Here is an 8,537-nt window from a genome sequence, read left to right on the forward strand (position 1 = left end):
GTGTGTTTCCCATGTTAGCCTTTCATAAATTTTTAAAAATAAGAGTTGTTATGTTTGGCGATTGTGTGAAAATGTAAACTTCAAGTAAATTCATATGCACGATTAAATTATTTTATGTCCATAGAAGCATGTGGTATTGATTGTTATTGTGTGAAATTCTAAAATGTTGAGACATGCTATTTCTTGCGGTGATATATTAATTTATATATGTTGAAACTTGAAATGCATAATTATATATTTAAATCGGAGTTTGGGGGCTGGGGATTTGAGTTTTAATTATTGGAGTCATTGTTATTGGAGTAGCAGGGGTTAGGGGGATTGTATTTTATTACCAGAGTCGTTGTTATCAAAGTTTTTATTAATGAAGTCGTTGTTATTAGAGATGTTATCGGAGATGCTTATATTGATAAATTTAAATTAAATAAATATTTGGATGTGGTGCTTTGGTAATGGTTATGAAATTCGTAATTGCTCATATATGATATTCTTATATATTTCTTATATGCTATCATGATTAAATGTGTATATCATTTGCAAATTTTATTACTTGTTTGGATTAGTTTCAGACAACATTGGGCTTTGACTCACCCCATTTCTTTCTTCCCTTTCAAATGGTTCGAGACATTAGGATCGAATCGGCATCTGGAAGATCAAGTTTCAATTACCAGTTTTTTACTCGTATGATTTCTATCAATAGTAGACAGACTGTGGCATTTAGTTTTATTTTTTAATTACACTACAACTGTGTTTTAAGATTATCATACTTTTATAATTTTCAAGTATTTGGACATATTTTATCTTATGTTAAAATACTTATTCTATATTACTATGAAATATTTATTTTAATCATATAAAGTTTCTATGTCACTCTATGGAGCGCAGTGAGATCCAATATTTGGTCAAAACATATAGGTCGGGTGTTACATTTGTTGGTATGAGAGTTGGTTTTAAAGCTCGAATTGCAGGGTCCACACACACATATATTTTAAAAATCTAAATGCTACAATTTTTATAACAATTGAGACTCTAATACCGATCTAACTTTAGTTTTATAATTTATTTGTGATGTAGATACTTATAGTTTCAAATTTTAATCATGAATACTCGAGGACGTGGATGAGGACTAGGTCGTAGGACCAATTGTGGTCGAGGTGGTCAATATATTATGCCATAATAGGACCCTCATATTAACGAGGACCCACCAACACCTCAAGGAGAAGCAACAACTGAAAGTCAAGACGTACACACTCTTGTAAAAAAATGTGCTAACTGATAATAAGGAAAATCAAGATGAATTTGATGATGACACACTTGGAAGAGACATGCTTCAGATGTTCCAGAGAATGTTTGACATTCAGTTAGCACCAACACGTAGGATTACTATATATGAGATGTTGAAGACCAACGATGTTGAAAGTTTTCAGGGAGAAACTAATACAGCTCCGACTGAGGAAGAATATTGGTTGGAAGCCATAGAAAGAATATTTGAGGAGCTTGAATTACTGCCTGATCAACGATACAAATGAGCTTTATCACTGTTAAAAGGCCAGACTATGAGATGATTGAAGTCCACATCTGGGAGGGAACAACCCGATCAATTGACTTGAAAATACTTTTGTGAGTCCTTTAAATGAAAGTACATTGGAGAAAGGTAAAAAGAAGAACAACACCACGATAATATAAACATCTGTCAGGCTTAAATTTGATTATTTCATTTCACCTTTCCTTACATGCTTGATCATTTCTAAACACTTTTTATCTTTACTTTGAAGATCTTTAATTCGATTTAATAGTGCCAGCCTCAATATCCATTCTACAACAAGTGCACCGTCATTTTTCATTGATAATCGAGCATCTAGAGCTCTCAAAGCAGAAAATGTCTTTCTGCTAAGCGCATCAGCTACCACATTAGCATTCCCAAGATGATAATCAATAACCACATCATAGTCTTTTAGAAGTTCAATCCACTTTTTCTGTCTTAGATTTAATTCTTTCTAAGTGAGAAAATACTTCAAACTTTTGTGATATGTATGAATATAGCATCTCTCACCTTATAAGTAATGACACATATCTTCAAAGCAAACACTAGTGCTGCCAATTCTAAGTCATGAGTTGGGTAATTTTGTTTGTGCGTCTTTAACTGCCTTAAAGCATAAGCTACCACTTTACCTTCTTGCATCAACACACATTCCAAACCATTAAAGAGCACTATAAATCACATAATATTTGTCGGACTCTGGTTGTACTAAAACTTGTGCTTCTGTTAAATTTTTTTTAAGCATATTGAAGTTTTCTTGACACTTTTCAGTCCACACAAATGACACATCTTTCATGAGTGCCTTAGTAAGCGGTGAAGCAATCATCGAAAAATTCTTCATGAATCTCTGATAATAGCCAGCTAGTCCCAAGAAACATCAAACTTTATAAAACATTCTTTGGAGTTTTCCACTCCATTAGGGCTTGTACTTTCTTGGGATCTACTCTGATTCCTTCTACTGAAATTACGTGGCCTAGAAAACCAACTTTTGATAGCCAAAATTCACATTTCGACAACTTAGAATATAAGTTTTTATCCCGTAACGTCTGAAGCGCAATGTAGAGATGTGTGACGTGCTCTTCTTCGGTCTTAGAATACACCAAAATATTATCAATGAATGCGACCACAAATTGATCTAAATAAGGATAAAACACTCAATTCTTCAAATCAATGAATGCTTCTGGAGCAATGTCCAAATGACATAACTACAAACTCATAGTGACTGTATCGTGTTCTGAAAGCCATTTTTGTAATATCTTCCTCTTTAATCTTTAACTGATGATATCCAGATCGAAGATCAATCTTCAAAAACATTGAATCACTCTTTAGTTGATCAAATAGATCATCGATCCTCGGAAGAGGGTATTTATTATTCATCGTCACTTTATTCAACTGACGGTAATCTATACATAGCCGCATCGATCCATCTTTCTTTTCGACAAACAATACCGGTGCACCTCATGGAGATACACTTGGTCTAATAAAGTCTCGTTCAGGTAGTCCATGTAATTCTACCTTTAACTCTCTAAGTTCATTCGGTAAGGAGCCATCGAAATAGGCGCAGTACTCAAAAAATATTAATCTTGAACTATACTTCTCAATCAGGAGGTAATCTAGGTAACTCATTAGGAAATACATCTAGAAACTCCTGAACTATTGGAATATCCTCTATTCAAAATTCAGATTTCGAATGTCAATCACATTTACCAAAAAAGTTGTGCAACCTTTTTCCATCAATATCGTTGTCATCATTGTTGATATCACGTTGGGTAATGATTTCGCCTTTTCACCAACTACTATTATTTTATTACCCTTCGTATCTTTAAAAAATAATCGCTTCATGCAAAAATTGATCCAACCATAATGCGGAGATAACCAATCCATGACCAATATAATCTCAAACTCATCAAACAAAATTACATAAGATTTACCAGGAATACAACCCCATGAATCTTTATCGGACAATTTCTGCTAATCCACTTTACTCTAACACTATAACCAGTGGATTCATAACTATCACATCACTATCAATGGTTTCTAACAGAATACCTCTTTCCCTAACTAATTTTGAGGTAACATAGGAATGCATAGAACCCAGATCAATCAAAACAAATACAAGCTCAGCGTAAAGATAGAAAGTACCTGCTATAATATCGGGGCCATCGTGATCCTCATTAGTCTTGATATTATAAATCCTGGCTGAAGCACATACATCAGATTGAGAGACTATCTCAAAATATCCCCTCCCTCTACCTCTATCTCAGCCATCTCTATGAGACACTGCCACAAACCTCTCTGTGTGTACTGATCTCTCTCATACTAACAGATAATCTTTGATAAATTGATCGGTATCTCTGCAGTGGAAACAAGCTTCTGAAATAATTCTACAAACTCTAGGGTTAGTTTTACCACATCGCTGGCATGGTAAAATCTGACACTGAGAATGCGCTGATCTACCAGCTCCAAAAGCTTCCGTCTAAATCTGTCGGCTTTTTCTTTTGCTTCAATTCCTTTACGACCAAAAGCACCACTTTTAGATTTATTCTGATACTGATAACCTTATCCTCAAATTTTTTAGACTGATATGAGGATGATGCTCCTGATAGCTTTGACTACCGTCTCCGCTCAATCATAAAATTTCCATTTTGCACCATTTCCAAGTCCTTTTCTTTATTTACCACTTTCTGGAAAGTGTTCAAATTGGTAGTCAACAGAATTTTCCTCACTATGAGGTGGAGGCCTTGAATAAACTTTTGACATACATCTCTATATGTGGAAACCATCTCTGAAGCATATCAAGCGAGTTTATTAAGTTCGTACTCATGCTCATACATGAATCTATTACCCTGAATTTGGTTGAAGAAGCCCAAATTCATCTGAGTGATGAATTTTTCACAGATATATTTCTTCTGAAATGCCTCCAAGAAAAACTGACAAGTAATCTGATCTAGAGGAACATGAGTCGTCACATTTGTCCACCATATATGAGCCTGACCTCGTAACAGTGAAACTACCCTGCAGCCTTTCCTCATCGGAACTGTGGAGACTATCCAGCATAATCCTCATATCGTTATGCCACATATCAACCACCATCAGGCCTTCGTTCGCTTCTCCTTTAAATCCAGAAACCCCTAAACTAAGGGGAAAATTTTTCATCATAGTTTACCATGAACTTGTCGAAAACCTCTAGCGACTAATCGCTCCTTGTATTTTTGTACATTACCATCCATGCCGATTTTCAAGAAGATTGATAACCCATTTACACCCTATAGGTTTGACCCCTTTAAGTGGTTCAACCAAAGTTCGTACTTGGTTTATTGACATGGAATACATCTCATATCTCATGGCTTTAAGCCATTTCTCAGAGTCTGGGCTTGACACTACCTTTTGATAAGTTCTAGGCTCATCTTGATCCATAAGAAGCATGTCTCCATTTGTGGTAACAAGAAATCCATATATCTAAAGTACATGGCGTTCTCTTGTGGATTTCTCAGTGGTTGTGTTTTAAATCTGTTGATTGTTCCTCAACAACTTGTGAAACATGCTCAACCTCTAGTTCATTGATATGTTGTTCTTAATCTTCTTCAAGTTCAATATTTCTACCCTTACCTTTCTTTGAGAGAAATTCTCTTCTTTAAAGACTCCAGTTCGGGCAATGAACACTTTGTTCTAGTTAGGGTTGATGAAATAATACCCTTTCGTTTCTTTAGGATATCCAACAAATATACATTTATGAGACTTAGATACGATCTTCGTAAACATATGTTTTATATAAGCTTCACAACCCCAAATATTTATAACTAGGAGGCTTCCTAGTCCGTAACACATATGGTGTCAATTGAATCGATTTAAACTATTTAGTGTGAAAGTGGTTGTTTTAAGCGCATGTCCCAAAAAATAAGTCGAAAGATCACTATGACTCATCATTGATCGAACCATGTCTAACAATGTTTGATTCCTTCTGTCAAAAACTCCATTCCACTGTGGTGTACCAAGCGGTGTAAGTTGTGAGGCAATCCCACACTCTTTTAGGAGTTCGTCAAATCTATGCTCAAGTGTTCTCCACCTCAATCCGATCGAAGTTCCTTAATACTCTTTCCTAATTGGTTCTCAACTTCATTTTTAAAATCCTTGAACTTTCCAAGGGATTCATATTTATAGCGCATAAGGTAAATATACCCATATCGACTGAAGTCATCAGTGAATGTAATGAAGTATTGGAATCCACCTCTGTCTTGTGTGTTTATTGGCTCACATACATCACTATGTATCAATCCCAATAAATCACTTGCTCACTCACCTTTAGAATTAAAATGAGCCTTAGTCATTTTTCCTAATAAGTAGGATTTGTATACATCAAATTGTTCGAAAACAAATGAATCTAAGAATCCATTTTTATTGAGCTTTGATATGTGTTTCTCACTTATATGGCTTAAACGACAGTGCCAAAGATAAGTTTGATTTGAGTCATTTTCTTTTGATATTTTAGTATTTATGTTATAAATGGTATTTTATTGATTTAAAATATAGAGGATATTAATCAATTGTGTCGAACCATAAAAGACATTATCAAAATAAAAAGAACAAAAATTATTCTTAATAATAATCTCAATGCCAATCTTGTCCAAACAAGAAATAAAAATAATGTTCTTAGTCAAACTAGGCAAAAAATAACAATCCTCTAAATTTAAATCAAGTCCACTAGGCAAACATAAACTATAGCTAATGTAGCAACTCTTGCTCCATTGCCCACTCTAAGATCCATGTCTCCTTTAGCTAGATTTCTTCTCTTTTTTAATCCCTGTACAGAAGTACAAATATGAGAACCATAACCGATATCTTATACCTAAGAAGTAGATGTTGAAAAATTAACATCAATAACATAAATACCTGAAACAAACGTTCCATTTGCCTTTTCCATCTTGACCTCTTCAAGGTAAACATGGCAGTTTCTTTTCCAGTGTCCGTTCTTGTCGTAACGGAAACATTTTCCTTCCTTAATAATTCCCCTTGGTTTCGATGCATCTTTTCTTTTGGGATTGGGCTTGCCATTACCCTTAGGCCTTGCCACTGTTTTGTTCTTTCCCTTTCCTTTGTCCTTGCAAACCATCAGAATAGGCTTAGGTCCAACATTTTTCATGTTACTCTCATCAGTTTGTAATATGCCAAGTAACTGTGAGAAAGTCTTATTGATTCATTCATGTTGAAATTAAGGAAAATTTGATTGAAGCTATCTGGAAACGATTGCAAGATGGCATCAATAGCCAATTCATCCTTGAGGGGAAATCCTAGCTTCTCTACCGTTTGGATATAGCCCATCATCTTGATGATGTGAGCTCCTATAGGAGATCCCTCACTAATTTTGCATTGAAGTAAAGCTTTAGAGATCTCATACCTCTCTTGATGTGCTTGCCCTTCATATAATTCCTTGAGGTTTTGGATCATCTCATATGCAACCATATCCTCATGTTGTTTCAGAAGTTCTGGAGTTATGGTGGCAAGCATTAGACATCCCACGTCTAACATTTCATCAATAGGTTTCTTAAATTTATCTTTTTCAGCTCGAGAAGCATTAGCTACCAGTTCATCAGAAATAGGTTCTTCATTGACATATTCTTTCCTTTTCTGTTTGAGAAAATTTCTCAAATTACGGAACTAGTCAAGGAAATTTATGTCATGCAGCTTCTTCTCAAGGAATGATCGTAGTGAAAAAGCATTGTTTTCCATTAAATCTACAACAATTGAAATATTAAAGTAAGTAAATTTACCAAATTTAAAATTTATAAATAGGTATTTTTTTACAAATTACTCATACTATTTTATTTAAAATTAAAAACCATATTGTTTTAATTTTGGAAAAATATCTCGAAATTTTTTCTAGTGATTAAGGTTCCATATTTCACCCTCTTACTAAATCAACTTTAACTTTTCTTTTAAGAGAATGGTTATTTAGATAAGTAACACCTTGCTAGTTACATCCCATGTAACTCCTCTATTTGGTGAACAAATCTTGTTCGAATCTTCTCATGATTCATCCAAATAATTAACCTCTAGGTTTCTAATCCTATTAGAATAACCTAGCTAAGTTATTACCAATATTTCAACTGGTGAATATCACTTGCGTTTTCGTCGCGTTTAAATAAGATAGAATCATGTGCCATTGCTTTGGAAAAACCCACATAATATCGATCGAAGCCTTAAAGAGCATAAATATTGGACGGTTAAAATAACTTAGATTATTTAGAGGGATTCCATAATTATCTCATCGATGTTCATTTTTATATTAGGCCCTTATTGTTATCATCAATGTTCATTATAACATTAGCATGCTAACATATCATTCATCGCATCACATACAATATAGATATAAGTAGTAAATAAGATGCAATGGTTATAGCTCAAAAAGTAATAACTAAGGTGGTCCATCCCAAGCCAATGAGAGAAACAAAAATCCTAAAACCTAAGACTACTTCTCAAGCATCTTCTTACCTTTAAGGTCAATCCATTATTCTGCTCCTTTGAATCTTCATATGATTACAATTTTTTATAAACTTGTTTTACAAGCGAGAGAGTAAGATGAGAAGAGAAATACAATAGAAGTATAGAGAGGCACGACACGCATGTCGTATTTAGAATTTATAACATTACAAATAAAAGGGCTATAACAATTCTTGTCAAACACCGTGCAAATCAAATATATAATATATACATCATTATGAGTTTGTTAATAAATTGCCAATATGGGCCTTCAATCTATATTCCCTATAAAGGGGTCAAGGGGCAGAATCCCTTGCGGTGGCCGGCCACACCGCTACGGTCGATGGGAAATTTTTAAAAATAATACTCACTGTTTCTATGAAAAACCTCACAATTTGATAACATTTATCAACAGAATAGTGTTATTGGAATTTTTCAATCCCGAAGGTTTTTTCGCATCAGAACAACCATTATTCCTCTATCAAACACGATATGCTTTCATGTACCCACTGATCACTATGCC

This window comes from Hibiscus syriacus, unplaced genomic scaffold, assembly GCF_006381635.1.
Source record: "Hibiscus syriacus cultivar Baekdansim isolate YM2019G1 unplaced genomic scaffold, ASM638163v2 tig00110429_pilon, whole genome shotgun sequence".
Lineage (NCBI taxonomy): Eukaryota > Viridiplantae > Streptophyta > Magnoliopsida > Malvales > Malvaceae > Hibiscus > Hibiscus syriacus.